At 44.0% G+C, this 23,827-nt stretch overlaps 1 protein-coding gene across 4 annotated transcripts in view; it reads left to right on the top strand.

Annotated features, from left to right (window-relative positions):
• LOC118516445 overlaps positions 1 to 23,827 on the top strand; it is a 112,442-nt gene that overhangs the window by 73,068 nt on the left and 15,547 nt on the right. The window contains exons 1-5 of one of the 4 annotated variants that reach the window (XR_004907880.1): positions 14,217 to 14,368; positions 14,442 to 14,492; positions 14,643 to 14,785; positions 14,877 to 15,188; positions 15,271 to 15,418. The exons of 1 other annotated variant lie outside the window; for it this stretch is intronic. The gene's annotated coding sequence lies outside the window, so the exon portion shown is untranslated. Of the gene's footprint in view, positions 1 to 14,216; positions 14,369 to 14,441; positions 14,493 to 14,642; positions 14,786 to 14,876; positions 15,189 to 15,270; positions 15,419 to 20,910; positions 22,446 to 23,827 lie in introns of those variants that run through there. 2 more of the 4 variants (XR_004907881.1, XR_004907882.1) reach the window with 2 other exon arrangements.

The following is a 23,827-nucleotide window of genomic DNA, read 5'->3' on the forward strand; positions in this document are numbered from 1 at the left end:
ACTCGCTGTCTAGTACGAGTATTAAGGAACAATGCACAATGTTTATATCAAATGAGTTTTGACCATGCAGAAATCCCACTGTACATAAAAAATGACAGGCCACAGTGCTGCACACAAAAGATTCTATGGGGGGCCTTTTCGAGTCTTTTACCAGATTTAATCGTAAATACCTATACAAAATCATGAACGCTATTGGATTTCGAGAATTATCATTGAACTTAAAACTTAAACTTCGAACTTAAAAATACATACCCCCGCGCCACAAATTATGCTTAAACGACTGGAAAACAGAATGTCCATATAGTTTCAGAGTTTCATTGGTTTGATCACTAGATGGCGTCCTCTCGTTATCCCTGAGTCAAAGAGTCCATATAAAAATTCGGTAAAAGACTCTAGAAGGCCCCCCCTGACAAAATTTGTTAGGCACTATAGGATATACGCCTAAAGCTATGCAATCCACAGTACACGTTGCGAGAGCTTCACAGTGAGCTTTCAGTGTGCTTTCAGTGTGGTCAAAATTGGTTGAAGAAAGTCGAATAAAATATTGTTATTATTTGATTAAAATCCCCTCTCCGCTAACCCTACCATTCATTTAGGGTTACAGGAGCTTCGTACTAGTTTTCAGTCGCACTAGGGGTGAACAATCGGGCCTAAAACATGCACGGCGTTCTCGGACGAAAACGGAACAGTAATTCGATGAATACTTGTTACCTTGCATTGATATTCAGCAAAGGAGGAAACATGAGAATATGATAATCTCAAACCACTTGTTACAATGTATTGTATCAAGTTCTACTCGCTGTCTATTAACAGTATTAAGGAACAATGCACAATGTTTACATCAAATGGGTTTTGACCATACAGAAATCCCACTGTACAACAAACATGACAGGCCACAGTGCTGCACACAAAAGATTCTAGGGGGGGCCTTCTCGAGTCGGTAAAAAGGTAAAATAGAGTCCCAAACAAAGATTTGACAGTTCGGAAATGGTCAGGGCTATTGCACACGCGATACGTGTTTTGTCAATCGGAGGGGGGATGTTTGTTTACATTTTGCATTTGGATTGTTATTGTGCAGGAAAGTGATCGTTTATTTTCCTCGACCTTTTTTATGATTTGAAACTAATGAGGCGCCTATATTGGTTGCTGTTTTAAATTGTTTCAGTTATATTCTACGATACGTTAATGATACGTCGCATACATTTGGTGAAAACGAGTTTGGGCTGCGCGTGGACACTTTGCTGCTTTGCTGCGGACCGATTCAACTCCCGGTCGGATGTTTGTTACCGGAGGATACAGAGGTGGCTGTTTATAGCAACAGTGGCCGCACCGTAACCTGCGCTAGCATCTATGACGATGCGCCTTAACAGCCGGCAATTCTATCAGTATGCGTTTCATACTGGTGTACTGGTGGTACAATGTGCAACCGAATTCTTTCCACCGCCGGAAGCAGCAGCATCCCGTTGGATGTTTGTCCAACGTTTTTTGGATGTGTTATGGAGCAGTATAGGTTAGCTCCTAGATGTTTCTTACCTTTGGCTAAACCGGAGAAGAGCCCCTGTTCTATATTAAAAGGAATTGCTGTGCTGTCGGCATGTGCACCATATCATACCATTGTATGATTGTGCACTTGCATGCAGACAAAATTTGTGTTGATAAATCTCGTGATAAATGTGATTAATTAGTAATAAAAGATGTGATCGTACACCTAACGCGGTCGTGTTTTAAACATATTTTAGTGTGACACATCCGAAACCGTTTTGGTACTTAGGTTCTAGTGGATCCGGGTGTGTTGTATTCTTTAACTTTTTAACGGATGTAACGTTATGCAATCACCGGAAAGGATCGGCGGAAGGCTATCATACAGAAAATTACGTACGATATTCATATATCTGTCCTGCTTTACAAGCCGTCTACCATGCTGATCGATTTCCTTGCAAGCTGGGCAGGTCATTCTATTTTAACATTACAGGATCGCAGTCTAACACATGGCGGTAGGTACCGGCTGCGTTAAGCTAAAAGGTTCCCGCCTTCGTCTCTGATTCTACTGGAATTTCGAACCGTTGAGCAGTTCGTACGTTAATTAAACGGACTGGCTAGCTTACTGGCTCAACAACTAGCGCCTAACAGTGGACCTTGTGCTTGCTGAACTTGTGCTTGTAGCTCATAGTTGAATAAGACGGACAGCCTGTCTTTATCCATCAGACTCCTAATCATTTCTTTCCATCCATCCGAAGAAAAAGTAAAAATTTTATCAAAAATTGAATATACAAGTCGTTTCTGAATTCTGAAAAATATTTTTTTCATGCTCACCTTCCTTATCGAGTTACCAAATTCCGTACCTAGGCACCACCTCTTGGAATAAAGACAAACGATGCCACTTCATACATTTATCAGATTTTTTCAATATCCACCAATGCAGTGTAGTCATGAAAACTGTTGAGACTCTATAATGAAATGAAATGATAAAATAAGGTTTTATTCGAACACATAAGTGTTAGCAAACTGAAATGAAACTTTGGATTGGTCTATTGAATTGAACTTTGGTTTTTCTAGTTCTCGATTTAAATTGAAAGTCTATCTATTTACCACGGTTTATTGTAATGGTTGCTTGTTTAAAAAAGAAGCAAACAATTTAACTTTAATTGCGTGCAGACGTATAACATTAAATAGAAGCGCATAAATGATCCCTGCTGTATTTCTTTTATTTTTCGAACCTCACTAGCATTTATTCCCAATCTACTCGTTTAAGGATCTTGCTACACGTGCCGGCTTCTATTAAATTCCGGCATTATGTTAAATCATTCAATGCTTTTTTTTTGTTTATTTATTTATTTATTTATTTATTTATTATTACGGACTGATGCCGTATTGTCACCACCGCGTGTGGTGACTGTGAATTAAATTCACGAAAACAAACAATGAAAGAAAATTGACTAGGCATTTCCTCCTAGTCATTTGCCATATCCCGGGCATGCTCGGTTGTGTAGTGAAGATGAGTGGTTGTTGTCCATTTCTATTGTTTGTGCGTGTGTGTGTGTTGTAGATTTTTTGGTCCGGTTCTATTGCTGTGGCTATGGCTTCGAAGGGGGTTGGTTTGGTCCGGTTGTCTATTATGGGTCTGGACTGAAACAAACAAGCACAGTTATTTGCACAGTACAAACATGAATTTTTCTGCGTGCAATGTTCTCCAAGCAGCCCAGCAATGACACAGCCCGTGATCAACCAAGTCAACATCGAACTCAAAAAAGATCGGCGGATTCCATCTCGCAACAGCTGGAGTGACTCCACTGTTTACGAGGCTGTACCCGCCGACCACTCCCGAGCCCAACGCCAACCCAGGCGACCCCGCTGTTCCAAAGCTGGACTGACTTGGAGCACACTACTACAGACAAAAAAAAACACACAAGCCTGCCTCCTTTTAACGGCAGTAAGAAAATTGCCCTCGAATGCAATTGCTCCGTCAACAGATCACACATTGCACAACATAAAACATTTACCACAAAGACAACACAACATATAACAAAAGGAGTGGCGGATGTGGATTGGAAGGATAATAGGGATGCGGAATCAAAGGATGAGACCGTTGTCTCTGGCGAATCGGTAGATGAGCCTCATGTAGGCGAGGTCCCTAGTCGCCAACACTTCCCTTATTTCTATACCCGGTCGTCTGCCGATGCTCTCGACTGCGCTTAACAAGGAGGGTCTTGCAGTTTCAAACTCCACGCAGGACCACAGAAGGTGATCCACATCGTGAAATCCGTCACCGCAGCCACACACCTTCGTCTGAGCCAGAGTTATACGCTGCAGATGAGCGTTCAACGCGAAATGATTCGACATAAGTCGAGACATCATGCGTATGAACGCCCGGTCTACAGAGAGCCCACCGAACCAAGGCCGCAGGGACACTTGCGGAGAGATCGAGAAAAGGAATCGCCCGAGATCATCTGCCTCCCACATGCTCTGCCAGCGAGACAGGAAAAGTTGCTGTGGTAGGCGAAGAAACTCTCGGGCCGAGATCGGACGGTCGTAAAATGCGCCTTGTTGGACGCCTGTTTTGGCCAGTGAGTCTGCCTTCTCGTTGCCGGGAATTCCACAATGAGAAGGTACCCAAATTAGCGAAATCCTGAACGCCTTGTCGAACATGGAGCCAAGCAATTCTATGATTTTAATGACAAGGAAATCCTGACTCTTAACAGCCTTCGGGGATCGTAGTGCTTCAATAGCACTAAGGCTATCTGTAAAGATGAAGTACTGATCCGAAGGTCTCGCTGCTATAATCAATAGTGCGTACAAGATTGCGGCTAGTTCTGCGGTGTAGACACTACACGGCTCCCGCAATTTGAAAAATGCTTCGGCGGACTCACTAAAAACGCCGAAGCCGGTGCCTTCCTTAGAGGATGATCCATCAGTATAATACTGGCTACTTTGGTCTAAATGGCCATACTTATCCCTGAAAATGCCCGGAACTACCATCGGGCGAAGATCATTCGGTATGGTCTTAATTTCCTCGTGCAACGAGGAATCTGTTGTTAAAAGGGAACTGTAGGTCTCAGGAAGGGCAGCACGGTTTAATGCCTGTGGAGCGCTAGGATGCACTTGTAGGGCAACAAAATCTTCGTAGATTTTCAAGATCTTGCTCTTAGAACCTGTCTCTAGAAGCGCTTTAAAATTTTCTTCGATCAAGGGATTTGATACTGAAGAACGGACTAGAAGGCGAAGCGACAGCATTTCAAAACGAAGTTTTAGCGGCATCACTCCGGTCATCACTTCTAGGGACATGTTGTGTGTTGATTTCATGCTCCCTAGTGCGAGTCTAAGACAACGATACTGTAGCCTCTCTAGCTTGAGGATATGCGTGTTGGATGCCCAAAGAAAGCATATGCTTCCATATTCCAACACGGATAGTACCGTTGTCTTATACAGTCGCAGGACGTCTGATGGATGTGCGCCCCACCAGAATCCTGTGACTGTCCTTAGAAAGTTGATTCTTTTACTGCATTTTTGCACCAGATGGGTGATGTGTGTACTCCAGTTTAGCCTTGAATTGAACCAAACACCAAGGTATCGAAAATTGTCGGTGGTTGATATCTTTTCACCGTACAAAAAGACATCAATTTTCGGGTCAAATAGTCTTTTCTCCCTGTTTTTCGGCGTGTCGCTGAAAGGAGAAAAGACTACCATCTCAGTTTTCTTTGCAGAGAACCCAAATCTGTCGCAGAAATCTCGGATGATAGGAGTGCGAATGTCATCCTTATCGCACCCCCAGTCAGTACCATGGGAGTTAAAATCTCCTAGGATCAAAAGCGGTCCAGGCAAGACCACTGCTAAATTTCCAAGATCCTCTTTGAACTTTTCAATTTTTTCCTGTTCATTATTGGCTATCGGGGGGATATAAATAGATGCAATTGTCACGTGAAGAACGCCCAGTTTTGCCTTAACTGCGACAGTTTCTATTATTTCTTGTCTAGGGGTGGGTATTCTGGTGAAAGTGTGACTCTTTCGAACACCAATCAGTACCCCCCCACCCCTAGTAACGCGATCTTCACGGATTATATTATATCCCGGGAAGGTTAATTTAATTTCATCCGATAGCCAAGTTTCACAGAGGGCAAACACATCGCAGTTGTGTTCGCCCACTAATGCTTTAAAGGAGTTTAGCTTGCCAAGCAAACTCCTACAGTTCCACTGTATGATAGTAGCCGTAGGAGCCATTAATCATCCAAACGGACCATCATACTTAAGCATGGCCATTGAGCCAGCCACTGTTTGATCATCCCCTTCAGGAAAGGAAGGGCCCAAGTTGCGATCATGTGCAGATGCTGCGGGAGGTTGAGGGTCAAAAGAAGGGACTCAAGGATCTCGGACAGGGACGGAGTGGGAGTTCTCGGGAAGCTCATGGGCTCCGTCGGAAAAGCCAGGCTTTCCACTGGAGCTTCAGTCCGAGAAGATCGCTTCTTCTTGGGCTGTTTCCTGGCAATTTGGGGGGCGGGAGTTTTGGGATCAGCGTCACGTTTTGAACCAGGGGGAGAAGCTTTAGCGTGGCGCTGTGGTGCCAAAGGTCTATTTTTTGTTTTTAGAACCTTCCGCTGTACCTTTTTGTAAGGTACTCTCATGATCTTTACCGATCTCAGTGGCACCTGTTCGGGTGCAGTCGGACTAGGCTCGCCATTTGCAGATGCACCCAAAACTGCAAAAGGGTTTGATGCGTTTGCTCCCTTGAGAGCATCGCTGTACGAGCCGCGTGCCCGCTCGGCTACAGTTTTTGTCTGCTCCTTCTGGAGTTTCCGATACACAGGGCACAAGGCTACCTCATGCCACTCCTCCCGACAATGCGAGCATTTCTGGGATGGGGCTTTGCACTCCTCGGTAGCGTGAGCCCCTCTGCATTTTCCGCAGCAAATCTTGCGAGTGCAGAACGGATCGGCATGTCCAATCCGGCTGCACTTCGAACAGGTGGCCACCCTTGGCACGTATGGCCGGTTGATGGGTATCCGGAGGCCTTCTAGGATGAGGGCCTGCGGAAGTACCGTTCCCTCAAACGTGATCCGGAGGGAGGAGGTCGGAACATATTTTTTTTCATCCTTTGTTGAGGGATCAAGCTTGAATAGCTTCTTCACCTCAAGAACTTTAACCCTTGGGGTACCTGGTGCTTGAAATGCACCCACCCCAAAGTTCAAAATATCCTCCTCCGGATAATCGAAGTCCTCGATTACGCCGGTCACTTCAACCAGACTACCGGGAATATAAACCCGGTAGTGCTCCGTGAAATCTGAATCAGCCGCAATGACGTTGGCTTGAGCCCGGTCCTTTGCGGTGACCCTGATCTTGTTCGGGCGCATCCGAAACACGTCGGCAACGCCCGGGTATTTTTTAAACAGCTGTGCCGCGATCGTCCTTACATCGAGCTGTTTTGATCGCGGCATGAAAAAAACAAACGGCTTACCCTCCCATGACGGCGGGTAAGCACGAGCTCGATGCTCCGATAGCGGCTCGCTGTTGAGGGTCAGCGGGGCATTGCTTGCCGGCGGGGCACTGTTCGAGGCCTTCGATGTTGAAGGCCTCTCTTCCAGGGCCACTTTTTTCGTAGCTGGGGCGGCTTTAGGGCGACCTGGCTTGCGTTTGACCTCCCTACAAGGCCCAACATCCCGATCCGACTCGGACTCTTCCTGCTCTACCCCCATGGTAGAGCCGGACACAACGGAAGGTTTAGAAAGAGGGGAAAAAAAACTCACCGTGGGGAACGATGCACAAATAAACAAACACACCTACACACACTCACTGGCTACCAACGTCGATCGATGCGACAACGCAGCGATGATACGCTCGCTTATCGCAACGATCTACAGGTGCACACACTCACAACACTAGACACAAACGTCGATCAGGGCTAAGCGCCGCTCGATCGATAGTACAAACTCCGAGCGAAAGTCGGAGAAAGACGTAAACAACGATTAGCACGCTACGCGTAATCTAGAGGGCTACGCAATCGCACTCGAGAGAAATTATCACTATCTGCTTTTAACAAAAAACTCGTAGGAGCGCTTCCAAGCGATGAGCATCCTCTCGCTACGGAAGCTGGAGGCAGACTGATTTTTTTTTTTTTTTTTGTTTATTGCACAAAAAATTACTCGAGTGCTAAATACATGAACATTATTCCAATGCGTTGATGTTCTACATATATATGCCAACTGTTGTTCATAGTGTCTAGAATAGTACCTGTTATGTAAAATAAATTGTAAGATATTTAAGTAACAAAACTTGTTTGTTTAATACATGTAGAACGGCCCGGCCGTATTGCTAAAAAACGAAAATCTTATCTAGTAAAAATAAAATTAGCACTACTTCACTGGCAACTCATGGTTTCATAATATAGCAGAGGTTAATTATGTCAAACCCGATGTTTGTTTAATTTTCATTTTACAGATACAATTTCTTTATTAATTAATTAATCCTGATTTGGATACTGGATCACAATAGAGGGCTCATGCTGTTCCTAAGTTACAACAACGCTCTCACCATCATTCTATGGTATTCTATTCTGTAATGGGATGTACAGCCGAAAAAGAAGATTAAACAACGTTTAATCCGACCAAAAACCAAGTTATAATTTTTTTTTTGAAGCATGAAACATCGTCCTGAATAACTAAATCATTTACATTTTATGAAACATTGCGTTTCACAAATGTATAAAGCAAAAGAAAAACTATTCCAAGTAATTTTTGTTCCAATTTTTGCGAAACCAAATCAACACATATTATTCATTAACAAATCCTAGTTTTTCAAACATTTACTGCTAGATGTGTTGTAGCTCTGTTATTCTTAATTCTTGGGTATAGCTTGATTGCAATTCATTATGGCTATGAGACGAGTTTTTATCAATAAAATTTTATCTTTTTAGAGAAACTTTAAATTTAATTCAAAATTAATGCTCTCGCATCGTTTATTGCTACATTTTTCCAAAATTGTCGTACCGATTTGAATTCAAATTTTTCTGCATATATGGTAGGTATGAGAATAAGATTTATAGAAGTTTTTATGCCGATAGGTGATCTGTAAGTCGGATCATACTGTGCTACCTTATGCTCCGCTATTGAAGGCTATATTGCAAAAAAATGAAAAAAATAAATCGTGAATGCAGCACAAAAGTTGTTATTCATCAAGCATATCTATGTACACCAGTTTTAAATTTTTCTCATTTTTTTTGAGAAACGCTTTCAACCATCTTCATAAGCTATTATTTATTTTTTTATGCATGAGAAGTTTTTATTTATTTGACTGTGTAGAAATATAAGTTATAAACGCTTGAGATGAGAAAGACAATGGGGTGGTTAAATTACCATGCAAATACACAATTATGTGTTAGGTTAATTATTATTTCGGTTGTAATATCCATCTCCAAACATGTAAATATTATTTACAAGGAACAGATAAGTGGTTCAGATATGGCCTTACCAGAGTTATACAAACACCTGTTTGTTCTAAAATAAACCAATAAAAAGTTGTGAAAAATCATAAAACATTTTATTTTTACATACACCTGTTATACTTACATCACAATTCTACACACAGTTTAATTATTCCTTTTTGCCACTATTAAAATGCATCAAAACTAAAATTGATGGAAACCAAAGATTTTTTTTTTTTGTATGAATACATAAGCGTAGAGATCATTTGACATTTTTAACATATAGATTTGCATGAGTACCTTTCGGAATCGGAAACCTCCCATATAAGAGCAAAAACAATTTTCAGAAAGCTAAACCTATAGAAAGTAAAGTATAATACAGCAATAAAGTTTCAGGAATTCATCAAAATTAACAGCTTTTAAAACACAATTAACTTCATACGAACTTAAGGGTTTTTTGTTTTTCTTCTAGAAAAGACTCAAATATTGAAGGAGTGGAGTGCCTAGCTCGCTTTGATTGACTGAGTATTTTGCTCTATTTTAATCAGTAAATTATTTTTAAGTGTTTCTATAAAAGTGTATTGTGTTATTTTCACACTAGATTCTTGATTTGAGCTATTCATGTAAACCGATTATTTGCACCTTATAGGCAACCGGCATGGCATTCCCGAAGGCGGTCACGATCGAATGAATTAATGGAATGCATGCTATGGGTCTAGAATAGGAATAAAGATCCCTCAAAAAAGAACAATCAAGCAGTGCACACGTTTCTTACAACACCTCTTAAGACATTATTCTTAGATTTCTCCGCGGCTCTCCCCCGAAGTATATTGATAAGATAATTTAATAAATTATTCCATATTTTTCCAACTTTTTGAGCATCTTCCATGCCAAATACAATTTTGAAAATATATAAGGAAGGCCTTATAAAAAACTGGAATGAATATTGAATAAAAATGAATGTAATATTATAAATTAAAAAAAAAATGAAAACAATATCGTCGATCGTAAAAACTTAAACCCAAATTCACAATTTCTAACTCGTCTATTTGGCCTTCTATAGCTTTCTATGATTTTTGTTACCGGTAACTGGATGATAGTCAGTCTTGCACACCCCCGGACCGCACCAATAGCATAATAGCATGCCAAAAAAGCACGATACGTCACTATCACATTTAGCTAAAACATCAAGCTTTTGTTTTATTCCCAAAAACAGATGCTTGTTTAGTTTGATTAGTCAGATGAAACGTATCGTAGACATGAGCTCTATTTAAAAATTAATTTATATTAAGAATAACTAAATCAGGATAGAATTCAATATTTATAAATACAACAACCCGTAAAGACAAGCTTCGCGTGTATGGTACGACATTTTGTGAATGATTCTGTGAAAAACCAGTCAGTAAATAATCAGTTGACATTTGAACGAGGCATAACTTTCATCAAAATACTTCTTTGTTCCGAAATATACGTTATATTGCATTTTCAAGGTATATGTTCGAGGTTGAAACCATGTATTCAACCGCTTACCAGTTCATGTAAATCATATTTATATATTTAGAGATGGATACTACAACCTGGGCGAATGCCGAAATAATAATGAACTCGAGGGTTTTTTGGTATTTGCATGGTAGTATTAACCACTCCATTGCCTTTCTGCGTCCAAGTAATTATAACTAGCATTTGTATATACTAATGGAGAGGGTTGAATGCATTTCTCAAAAAATAAAAGACAATACAGAAAAGTCTCAAATACATAGACAGGAAGAATATAAACGTTTCTGCTGTATTCAGGACACTCGTTCTTGCCCTGAGAATCATGTATAGAATACAAAAAAAAAAGTTCCCCAGTATCTCGTCTGGTAATGTGGTACATAGAGAAGCATAGCAAACATATGGAACATTTAGCGGCATAATAACTACAGCAAACATTATTCTCATTCTTACCATAGGTGTACTAGAAATTAAATTGAAATCGGTAGAACTATTATGGAGGAATTTTGAAATAGACAATTCGACAGTATAAATTTTAAATTACTGACTGAATTCCTTAATACTTGCTGAAAACATAGTCTTTAATGAAAAACCTCGATTCCCATCACGAAATGCCACCAACCTATCGGAGCCAACTATAGAGTCGGATTTAGAATAACACAACTAAGAGTAAATGATTGGGAAACTAGGATTTGTTAATGAATATTTTTCACATCACCCGTAAGCGCCTTTTGTTGCAAGAAGAAAAGGTTGGATTAGCCATTAACATTTAGTATAAAATACTTTCAGAAAATTCTCAGTAAACACGTGGCTGAATGATACGCGACGAATAAACACGACTGAGAAGGCTTTGGATAAAAATCTTTCAGGACATTTCATATGTTAGAAACATCAGACCATTCGCATTCCACTTTTTGGAGCGTACATATGTGTTGATTTGGTTTCGCAAAAATTGGAACAAAAATTACTTGGAATAGTTTTTCTTTTGCTTGATACATTTGTGAAACGAAATGTTTCATAAAATGTAAATGATTTAGCTATTCAGGACGATGTTTCATGCTTTAATAAAAGTTTATAACTTGGTTTTTGGTCGGACACAACTGGCGTCACTTTCGGCTGTACAAAGAAATTGTATCTGTAAAATTAAAATTAAACAAACATCGGATTTGACATAATTAACCTTTGCTATATTAAGAAACCATGAGTTGCCAGTGAAGTATTGCTAATTTTATTTTTACTAGATAAGATTTTCGTTTTTTAGCAATACGGCCGGGCCGTTCTACATGTATTAAACAAACAAGTTTTGTTACTTAAATATCTTACAATTTATTTTACATAACAGGTACTATACTAGACACTATGAACAACAGTTGGCATATATATGTAGAACATCAACGCATTGGAATAATGTTAATGTATTGAGCACTCGAGTAGTTTTTTGTGCAATAAACAAAAAAAAAGCATTGAATGATTTAAAATAGTGCCGGAATTTAATAGAAGCCGGCACGTGTAGCAAGATACTTAAACGAGCAGATTGGGAATAAATGCTAGTGAGGTTCGAAAAATAAAAGAAATACAGCAGGGATCATTTTATGCGCTTCTATTTAATGTTATACGTCTGCATTCAATTAAAGTTCAATTGTTTGCTTCTTTTTTAAACAAGCAACCATTACAATAAACCGTGGTAAATAGATAGACTTTCAATTTAAATCGAGAACTAGAAAAACCAAAGTTCAATTCAATAGACCAATCCAAAGTTTCATTTCAGTTTGCTAACACTTATGTGTTCGAATAAAACCTTATTTTATCATTTCATTTCATTATAGAGTCTCAACAGTTTTCATGACTACACTGCATTGGTGGATATTGAAAAAATCTGATAAATGTATGAAGTGGCATCGTTTGTCTTTATTCCAAGAGGTGGTGCCTAGGTACGGAATTTGGTAACTCGATAAGGAAGGTGAGCATGAAAAAAATATTTTTCAGAATTCAGAAACGACTTGTATATTCAATTTTTGATAAAATTTTTACTTTTTCTTCGGATGGATGGAAAGAAATGATTAGGAGTCTGATGGATAAAGACAGGCTGTCCGTCTTATTCAACTATGAGCTACAAGCACAAGTTCAGCAAGCACAAGGTCCACTGTTAGGCGCTAGTTGTTGAGCCAGTAAGCTAGCCAGTCCGTTTAATTAACGTACGAACTGCTCAACGGTTCGAAATTCCAGTAGAATCAGAGACGAAGGCGGGAACCTTTTAGCTTAACGCAGCCGGTACCTACCGCCATGTGTTAGACTGCGATCCTGTAATGTTAAAATAGAATGACCTGCCCAGCTTGCAAGGAAATCGATCAGCATGGTAGACGGCTTGTAAAGCAGGACAGATATATGAATATCGTACGTAATTTTCTGTATGATAGCCTTCCGCCGATCCTTTCCGGTGATTGCATAACGTTACATCCGTTAAAAAGTTAAAGAATACAACACACCCGGATCCACTAGAACCTAAGTACCAAAACGGTTTCGGATGTGTCACACTAAAATATGTTTAAAACACGACCGCGTTAGGTGTACGATCACATCTTTTATTACTAATTAATCACATTTATCACGAGATTTATCAACACAAATTTTGTCTGCATGCAAGTGCACAATCATACAATGGTATGATATGGTGCACATGCCGACAGCACAGCAATTCCTTTTAATATAGAACAGGGGCTCTTCTCCGGTTTAGCCAAAGGTAAGAAACATCTAGGAGCTAACCTATACTGCTCCATAACACATCCAAAAAACGTTGGACAAACATCCAACGGGATGCTGCTGCTTCCGGCGGTGGAAAGAATTCGGTTGCACATTGTACCACCAGTACACCAGTATGAAACGCATACTGATAGAATTGCCGGCTGTTAAGGCGCATCGTCATAGATGCTAGCGCAGGTTACGGTGCGGCCACTGTTGCTATAAACAGCCACCTCTGTATCCTCCGGTAACAAACATCCGACCGGGAGTTGAATCGGTCCGCAGCAAAGCAGCAAAGTGTCCACGCGCAGCCCAAACTCGTTTTCACCAAATGTATGCGACGTATCATTAACGTATCGTAGAATATAACTGAAACAATTTAAAACAGCAACCAATATAGGCGCCTCATTAGTTTCAAATCATAAAAAAGGTCGAGGAAAATAAACGATCACTTTCCTGCACAATAACAATCCAAATGCAAAATGTAAACAAACATCCCCCCTCCGATTGACAAAACACGTATCGCGTGTGCAATAGCCCTGACCATTTCCGAACTGTCAAATCTTTGTTTGGGACTCTATTTTACCTTTTTACCCTCGAGTCTTTTGCCCAATCGGGCCTATAACTTGGACAGCGTTCTCGAACGGTAACGGAACATTGATTCGATGAATACTTTTTACCGGGCAAAGATATTCAGGAAAGGAGGAAAAATAAGAATATCAGCATTTCAAATCACATGTTATAATGTATATTATCATGTTCTACTCGCTGTCTAGTACCAGTATTAAGGAACAATGCACAATGTTTATATCAAATGAGTTTTGACCATGCATAAATCCCACTGTACATAAAAAATGACAGGCCACAGTGCTGCACACAAAAGATTCTATGGGGGGCCTTCTCGAGTCTTGTATCCTCAAGTCTATTTCCTTAACGGTTCGAAATTTATTAACGCTCATTCCTCTTACACCTCGCTTCGGCCCCTTTTTCCCTTATTTATATATTTTTTGCGCTAGTAGCGGTGCCTATCGGAAACCCGCGGTACTATGAAGCCGGTTGGGTCAAATTAATTTGACATTCTCCCCCTCAGCGTAAGATCACATTGTATGAATGTGGCTTTGTTTACATCCGGCAGTTTTCGCGTGTTCTGATCGTCATTGCCCGGTTCTGCTATTGTAGTGCTTTCGTTGGTTTTCCCTATCAATATTTTCCTCCTTAACCATTGGTGTAAGTGTAACATCTCAGTTAAGTGGTTAGTCGCACTAATAAGCCCACCCCGTTTGTGTCGTCGCCTGTCTAGCCTACTGCTAATGGTTTAATGCGCTTAAACCACTTTTCTCGCCGCGTTAAGGTGAGTATATATTCCGCAACCCACGATTCCCGGATCTTTTCTGTTACGCCTGCGAAAAAAGCACATGATTTTCAAGATTACCTCTCTATCGTCGAACTCTTCCATCGGATGATTTTGGTTTGGAATTTCAAAACAATGGTTCGTCGTTAGCCACGCCACTCCTAGAAACTCCCCAGTCGAGGCGCCCGTGCAGAAAATCGAACGCTTGTCCGTTCGGGTCCCCTGTTGCAACGTATCCATCCGATTACGGATTTCGAAGCCACCTTCCGCTTCGATGATTCAAACCTCTCCCGGTAATTCTGGTTCATCGTTTTTTGAGGGTATCTTTCCTGGCGTTTTGGCCTCACCTAGCGAATTGGTTGTGATACATCTTTTTTTTTGTAGATTGTCTGGTTCATGTGAGAATATGAGGGAATTGCCGTAAGCGTTTGCGTCTTGCCGCAAGGATCCACGGGGTTTTGGTCCGAAGGCGATCCAACCTAAGCGGGTTTTGATGGGGGCTAGCTCCTGTTTCCTTCTCCGACGTATGCAAATGGACGTATTAGCTGACAATTATCGATGCCGATGAGAATTCGCGGTGTCACGTCGGAAAAAGATCGCAACTTCAGACCTTCCAGATGCTTATACTTTCTAGACGCAGCATCTACTGAGAACGATTGTGAAGGTAACGACAGGTGTTGCAGAGTGTGTACCTTTGTAAGCGTAAATTTTCTCATCGTGTTGTCGACGCTGGCTATTTGTTGTGCTACCTTTACTGAACGACTTTCATCCTTTTCAGTCTCACCGGTCCCTCTGATGCACAACGGATGCGGTGTCGCTTTAAGACCCAGTTCACCGAAAAAACTCTCTTCAATAGACGTTTCCGTTGAACCACTATAAAAACGCGCACGTCTTCACGGCCTTATTGTCGCCAAATACAACCACAGGTACGTATTTGAGTAAGACTCCTCCGCTAGTGGACGAATGGGTGTTTACAATTACCTTCTTTGCTGGTGTACACGCGTCGTCAGTGGGTATTGGCGCAGTCGAGGCCGGAGTACTGGTTCGGTTTCATCCCGTATCGTGTAACAGTTGATGGTGTATAGATCTGCAACCGTCTACACCCCACTGCTTTCGCGATCTACTTCTGCCTCCGTCTTAACGCAGGCAGTATATTTGACTCTGCTTCCACGTCGGAAGCGTTCGATGTGTGGGCTGAGAGCCAGGATTGGTGTTGAACCCATCAGACATTGCTGAGGCAAATCTGCTGGGTTTTTCGTCGTCCTTGTGTGCCCACGTTGACTCTCGGCACGATCGAAGGCATCGCTATAAACTCGCTACGCGTTCAACTGCAAAACACTCACTTGAAGCCTCTCCGACTTTAGTTTTACTATCTGTATCTGGAGATCGTTTTCTCGGCGCAGGATCTCGGAATCCATCACTTCTACTTCCTCCCAGCTCATCCGAAACGGATGAAGCGACGTTTGTCGGCCATCGAGCCATGGCTGTGGATTTCGCTGCGATGGCGTAGTGACACTCATCGATGGCGTCTGTTGGCGTCTCTCAAAGTGTGATGTTATCGGTAGATTTGGTATGGTGGATGTTAAGTTGAGTGGTGCGGCATTCGTCAGCGTAATCGGTGTCGCGAGTGTAGAAGAGTGTCCCGTTCTTACGTCGTCTTCGCGAGTCGCGCTAACCGTGGTTGCTGGTTCGCGTCGTTGACCGGAGTTGACCCCCTTTGACCCCGGGTCGGTGGTGTGTGCCGCGAACGATTGCGGCGCTTGGCGTGGATTTCTACCCATACTGCTGGGATCTGCAGTAGGCAGATCTACCTGTTCCAGCCTGGTCTACCTGGAAGTTTTCCGCGTCGCATATCTTCGATGGTAATGTGTTCGCTTTCCGTTCCGACGCTAGGCTCTCGCAATTTAGAATCGCTCACAAATGACACTTAGCGTCTTGCGGTACGAGAATTCACTCCTAGTGATCGCTTATTATGGACCACGACCGTACTATGTGATTCGGAATCGGTGGAGTGACATATGTGATTCGGAATCACAAACGGACTGTCCGGAGTTTGTTCCGCATGATACTTTGGTTACGGTTACGACACTAAGCTGCGGTGTTGCCCTAGTGTTCTTACGCGTCATACGTGTGTGCGTGGAATTGCGTATTCGCTACCGTTACATTTAAAAATGTGCTTACCATCGTTCAATTCCACTAGAAGAGAGGTTCAACATTTGGACCATCTAAAGTTTCTCCGTCGTCAAAAGCAGTTTGGAAACACCCGTAAGGACCTTTAAAATTTCTGCTCTTGTTGGTTTTCGTGGTATTTCCGAAAAATCCAACTTGAAGGTTTTGTCACTTCGCGACTGTTCGTTCGCGGGAGTTTTCGGATGTGGTTTTTTTTGCTGCAGTGGTGGATATTTACCGTCGTTTGTGTTGCTTGGAAGTTCGCAGGTAAGAGAGTTTATTTTTCCTAGTGCACTTATATTTAATACTTTTATTCGTGTGAGCGCCCCTGCACTCAACACGAATCCTGGCTATGCGAGTGCCCCAACTTAACGAAAGCACGATCGTGCTTTCATCGACTGTCAACACGTCAGGGTTGTGTACAAACATCCTTCCCACCTTGACGAATGTCAAAACAAACAACAACAATAAACTTAGCAAACCGCGGGGTCTTGGTTAGTAGGTAAGACACATATTTTAGTAATGGGACGCGTAACTATACCTTTCGCTGTTTTTAGTGTTACCACGCGCACGATCTTATCTGCCCCGGGATGTACTTGCAGGATGCGCGCAAGTGGCCAGCGCGTAGTTGGTAGCGATTCGTTCATCAGCACAACCAATCTGCCGGTGAGTATGTTGCTGTTGTTGCCGCCCGACTGAGTGTAGGTTTTTTGCATCTCTTGTAGGTACTCGGTTGCCCAATGTTTCCAGAAGCGTTGAACCAGTAGCTGCCACTTCTGAAGATCATCGAGTGTACTGGACTTCAGACGCGTGTAGTCCGGTTCAGGAACGGCGTGCAGAGATGACCCAATCAGGAAATGTGCGGGAGTGAGTGCGGTCAAATCGTCGGGATCGTCAGACAGCGGTAGTAAGGGACGGGAGTTCATTGCTGCCTCTATTTGGTAAAGGACAATGCAGTAACCCTCGTACGAAAGCCTCGTGCTGCCCAGGTGTCGATAGAGATGCCTTTTTGCTGTCTTCACGGCGGCTTCCCATAACCCGCCGAAATGTGGTGCTTTTGGAGGGGTGAAGTGCCAATCGATGCCCTTATCAGCACAAGCAGCAGCCACGGTGTTCCGGTGTTGCTCGTCCTCGAAAAGCTTGAAAAGCTCCCCAAGCTCATGTGCGGCTCCTTCGAAGTGCTTCCCGTTGTCGGAATGCATTTGGGATGGAAGGCCTCGTCGGGAAATGAATCGGCGTAAAGGAGCGAGAAATCCGGCAGTTGTGAGGTCCCCCACGAGCTCCAAGTGCACGGCCTTCTTAGCGAAACACACGAAAACGCACAAGTAGCTTTTAACGACTGCGGCTCGGCGATGTGCTGGCTTCAGGTAGAGCGGTCCAGCGTAGTCCACTCCAGTAACCGCGAATGGACGACCAGGTGTGGCGCGCGAGGTGGGAAGCTGGCCAATGGGCTGCTGGGCGAGTGCAGGATCCTGACGAATGCATCGGAAACAGTTCCTCACGATGCCTTTCACCAGCCGACGTCCGTCTAGGGGCCAAAAGCTTTCCCTTATCTGGGACAGTAGGAGTCTTCCGCCGGCATGCATTAGCTCCTCGTGATGGTGTTCTGCGATGAGGCGAGAGAGCTTGTGATGCTTGGGAAGTACCACGGGATGCTTCGATTGGTAAGGTAGTTGCGACAGCTTCAATCGACCTCCAACCCGAATTAAACCCTCCTCGGCAATGAATGGGCTTAATTTGCGTAATGATGACTGCTTGGCTAAAGCTTCTCCTCTTTTCAGTTGTCGGACTTCGAGGGAGAAGGCGTCTTGTTGTGCCAATCTACAGAGAGCAGTTTTGGCAGCGGCGATGTATGGTGGCGGTATCATCAGTGATGATGAAGACGGCGACAGCTGCTGGGTGCGCGCCTTCTGTTTTGCGTTGCGTGCAAAACGTATGCAATGCGCAATGATGCGCAGCAGTCTGGTGTAAGATGAGTCGATATCGAACCACGGATGAGTTGGTGTACTAACGATATTCGCACTCACCTGACGGATTTCGAGATCAACTCCGTCGATCGATTCAGGATTCGGGTGTGGCCAGTGGGATGACGGAAGCACAAGCCAGTCCGGGCCGGAATTCCACAGCGTGCTTTGCGTGATGCTTGCTGCGGACATGCCACGGGAGACTAAATCCGCTAGGTTGGATGAACCGGGAACGTGTCTCCATTGCCGGGGATGAGAATGGTGCTGCACTTCGGCGACGCGATTGGCCACAAAGGACTTCCCAGTGTTTGGGGGAGACGCAATCCAGTTCAGTGTGACGGTAGAGTCGGACCAGAAGACGCGGTGGTGTAGATGAGCTCCCAAAACAGCAGCGCTGAGCTCCAATCTCGGTAGCGTGATGTGTTTAAGAGGTGCCACCCGGGACTTAGATGCTAGGAGCCTGACTCGGACCTCTCCTGACGCGTTCTCACAGCGCGCATAAGCGCACGCGCCATAGGCTGTCTCGGAGGAATCGGTGAAGGTGTGGAGCTCTAGTTTAGAATGGGGTAAGAAAACAACGATTTATTTTACATTCTCGAAAAGAGTTCCAATCGGACTGAATCGCCTTCCACTTGTTGCAGATGACATCGGGGACGGGATCGTCCCAGCCGGATCTCAGTAGCCACAGCTCTTGCATCAGCATCTTTGCGCGGATGATAATCGGGGCGATTAATCCACTTTGGCAATGCATGACAAAAGATGAGATGCCAAGCGCCTTCACTGTCTCGTTGGGAACAAACTGGTACAAGGACTGCGTACCGATTTGATTAGCACGCAAACCAGACAGCACATCGAGCCGATACGAGGTCCATTTGCGCAGTTCGAACCCACCCTTGGCAAGTACACCAGCTAGCTCTTTACGAGGAAGGAGCGCATCTTCCACGGTATCGGCTCCACCAATGAAATCGTCGACGTAAAAGTTTCGTTTGAGGGCAGAGCATGCAGGCGAATAGTCGGAACCTTCATCTTCCGCTAGTTGAAGCAAAGTGCGCGTAGCTAGGAACGAGGATGGCGTGAGACCGTACGTGACCGTATTGAGTTCGTAAGTGTGGACTGGTGTTTGAGGCGAAAAACGAAACAGGATGCGTACGAAGCGGCGATTGCCGGGATGAAGCAAGACCTGCCGATACACTTTCGCTATATCACCAACAAGAGCAACCGGGTACGAACGGAAACGCAGAATTACATCAAGTAGGTCATCTTGCACTATAGGTCCGACACATAGAACATCATTTAACGAATAACCTGTACTCGTTTTTGCAGAACCGTCAAACACTACTCTCACTTTCGTGGTGGAACTAGAAGCTTTGAAGACGGGGTGATGCGGCAAATAGTATTCTTGTTCTTCTGCAACTTTGGCAGTTACGGGCGACATGTGACCAAGCTCTAAATACTCCTTCATGAAATCGTGGTACGCTGATTTCAACTGTGGATCGCGCTCCAATCTTCTTTCCAGAAACTGAAAACGTCGCAATGCTGCTGCTTTCGACACACCGAGCTTTTCGTTGAAGTCTGGGTCGGCGAACGATGTATCGGCCTAAATCATCGCGTTGGGTGGTTTCTTTGTAAAACGTTTCATATCGCTAGTCATCGGGTGAGTAAGAGTTGGCAACGTTAACCTCTTCCAGCTTCCAGAAGCGTTCGAGCGATTCTTCAAGGGACACCATGCATACAGCGTTAGATAAAGCGGTACAATTGGTTAGCGGATCAGGCGGTGTAGGACGACAGGAACCAATCATGACGTAACCGAACACGCTGTTCATCATGGAAGGCAGATCCGGAGATGTATCATCCTGACGCAGGTTGGCAAAGAAAGAAGCGTGATGTCGAGCGCCAAGAATGATGTCGATCGGGGATGACTTGAAGAACTGCGGATCAGCCAGAACGATTTTGGATGAGATGTTCCAGCCGCGGGTACATACATCATGCGCCGGCAAATCAGCGATCACCTTGTCTATGATCAAAAATTCCATCTCCGCATTGAAATCGGAAATACGAGAAGCAATCGTTGCTCGCGCCGATTTACTGACAGGTCTTGTCGAAAGTCCTGCCCCTTGTAAGGTAACATTCACTTTGTCGTGTCTCAAGCCTAATCTACGAGCGAGCCGTATGCTCATTAGATTAGGTTGCGATGCACTGTCCAAAAGTGCTCGCGCAGGATGCGAGATTCCGTGTACATCGACAATGTTTACGAGAGCGGTTTGAACCAGTACGTGTGTGGGGTTTGCTTCAACGCCGCTGCGAAACTACGTTGTGTGTTGGACATGTGATCGTCGTGGGTGTGTGTTGTGTTACTCGGTTCACCTTGCGCAGCTGGCTTACGTGCAGTGGAAAGTGTTCCGGTATTGTGTGGTGCGTGTAAAAGTGTGTGGTGTAGTGCGTTGCAGTGTTTACATCTGTACGGCGAAGAGCAATCTCGTGTGTGATGAGTGTCCCGCAGGCAGTTAAAACACAACCGAGCATTTACAACTATGTTGTAGCGTCGTGCAGGATCCATGCAAGGAATCGCTGGCACTTTGTTGTCATGTGCGTTTGGCTGCATAGAGCGCATTTCTTCTCGTGGTAGTGGTTGGTAGTGGCAAAGCTGTTATTCGTTCGACGCGATGGTGTAAGGGGTTCCGTGTAGGACATATCCAACTTGTTGACGGATAACGATTCGAGTACACGAATACGACGTTGTAAAAACGTGATGAGTCCCTCGTAGCTGGGATTAGTATTGGTGGAAGCGTGTTCCTCCCAATCACGCAAGGTGGATACAGGCAATTTAGTGCACAAGAGGTGTTCTAAAATGCTGTCCATGTGTTGGTGTCTTCACCCAAATGGTCCAGCGTTTTTTTTTTTGTGGCGCTGGAACTCATCGACCAGCTGATGCAGGGTCGACGCACTTTCCTTCTTGGCCGATGCAATGCCGAACATCGCTTGTAGGTGACGCTTTTTTAATAGGTACTCATTTGAGTATCTCTCCGTCCGCATTCTCCTAGCGAGATCGTAGTTGGATGCACTTATCGTGATCGCTTCGATCACTTGAGCAGCTTCTCCCTTGACAGCAGCGCGCAAGTAATGGAACTTTTGAATGGCTGGTAAATCGTCGTTCTGGTGGATGAGGCACTCGAAAGTGTCCCTAAAGGTCAGCCATCGCATATAGTCACCATCGAACTCCGGGAGTGCAATGGTGGGCAGTTTTATGCCTTGCAGCGGGTTGCCACCCGGCCTTGGCTGCGCATTCTGTAGGTGGGAGATTTCCTTCCATTCCCGTTTTAACGCGGATTGAACGCGAATCACTCTCGCCTCAAAGTTCTCGCGGAGTGCAGCATTATGAACATTTTTTTCGGCATTGCTCGTCTGGTCTTTGAGCTGTTGCTGGATGCTTTCCAAATCCTTGGACAGCTTCTCAAACCTGCCAAACCGAACCTCCACCTCTACGGCATCCCGTTCAGCATCGTATTCGTGCACAAATTGCACGTACCGCACCAGAGCAGCTAGCAGAATCGTTCGTCGCGATGTTAACACTGTCGATTGCGCAGGCATTGTGGGGCGAAGTGTGTGAAGGGATTGTATTTTGGTGAGCGGAACAAAACGTACAAAATGACGAATCACGTTACGCGCGCGGAAAAAACGTTAAAAACTCGCGAAAATTTCAGGAATCGCACTGTATATCCTGGTCACGGCACCAATGTTCGTTCGCAGGAGTTTTCGGATGTGGTTTTTTTGCTGCAGTTGTGAATATTTACCGTCGTTTGTGTTGCTTGGAAGTTCGCAGGTAAGAGGGTTTATTTCTCCTAATGCACTTATATTTAATACTTTTATTCGTGTGAGCGCCCCTGCACTCAACACGAATCCTGGCTACGCGAGTGCCCCAACTTAACGAAAGCACGATCGTGCTTTCGTCGACTGTCAACACGTCAGGGTTGTTTCCAAACACAAGGTTTTCAGACAACTCGGCAAGATTGTCCAAATAGGTTTAATAGCTAGTTGTTTTTCGGCGGCGTCCCTGCTTGCAAATTATATGACTCCGTCGTCTGCCAATTGTCTAATGCTGCAGTTCGGAGCTAGGCAAGAATCTATTTCACTGACATAGAAGTTATATAGCAGGGGGCTCAAGCAGGACCCTTGTGCTAGTCCATGGAAACTGGTCCGCTTTAGCTGTACATGTCCATTGTTGAAATTCAAAGCTTTCTCCGACAAAAGGTTGAACAAAAAATTATTTAACTTTGGACTCAGCTCCACATTTTCTAATTTTTGACTCAGCTTGTATGGTGATACTGAGTCAAATGCCCCCTGTATATCCAGGAAAATAGATCCCATGTTCTGCTTGCGTGCACGAGCAAGCTCTATTTCGGTAACCAGAAGGGCTAAGCAGTCGTTAGTACCCCTGGCTTTACGAAAACCAAACTGGGTATTTGAGAGAAGGTTGTTCGATTCCAACCATTCTTCTAACCGGAAAAGAATCATCCTTTCAAGGAGTTTCCTCAGACACGACAGTAACGATATTGGCCGATAAGAATCGTGTCTTGAGGGCGGTTTGCCAGGCTTCAAGATAGTGACAACTTTCACTTCTCTCCACTCTTGCGGGACGCTGTTGACCTCCAACATATTGTTAAAGATGCTTAACAGACGCTTCCTCCCTATGTCGGGCAGATTTTGAAGCAATTTGCTACCAATCTGATCCAGACCTGGGGAGGAACTTTTGCTTGATAGGAGAGCAAGTGACAGCTCTACCATTGTGAACGGTGAATCCATCCTAGGGTCACTACCAGGCGCATGTTGTGTAAAACTTGGCGCAGGAACGAAATCGGGGCAAAGCTTGTGGGCAAATTCATACAGCCACTCGCCAGAAAAGCTTTCGCTCTCATTGATGTTGTTGCTGTTTAAGGACCTCGAGCCCGTGTCCCGGAAGGCTTTAAATGCCTCACGCTTCTTGGTAAAAGCCGCTTGGCAATCCTTGTCCCACCAAGGAGTGGGAGGTTTTTTAAATGTCCTTGCTTGGTGGGAGCGCCTTGTTTGGGCCTCAAGGGCGCACTTGTTTATGATTGAAACAAGTTTTTCGTACTCCTTGACAGGAGACAAATCTTCCAATTAATTCGCAAATAAATAATTAATTCGCCGTATCTCGTCCAGTCGATGTTCCTCGTTGAGTCACAT

Source organism: Anopheles stephensi, unplaced genomic scaffold (genome assembly GCF_013141755.1).
Source record: "Anopheles stephensi strain Indian unplaced genomic scaffold, UCI_ANSTEP_V1.0 ucontig293, whole genome shotgun sequence".
Lineage (NCBI taxonomy): Eukaryota > Metazoa > Arthropoda > Insecta > Diptera > Culicidae > Anopheles > Anopheles stephensi.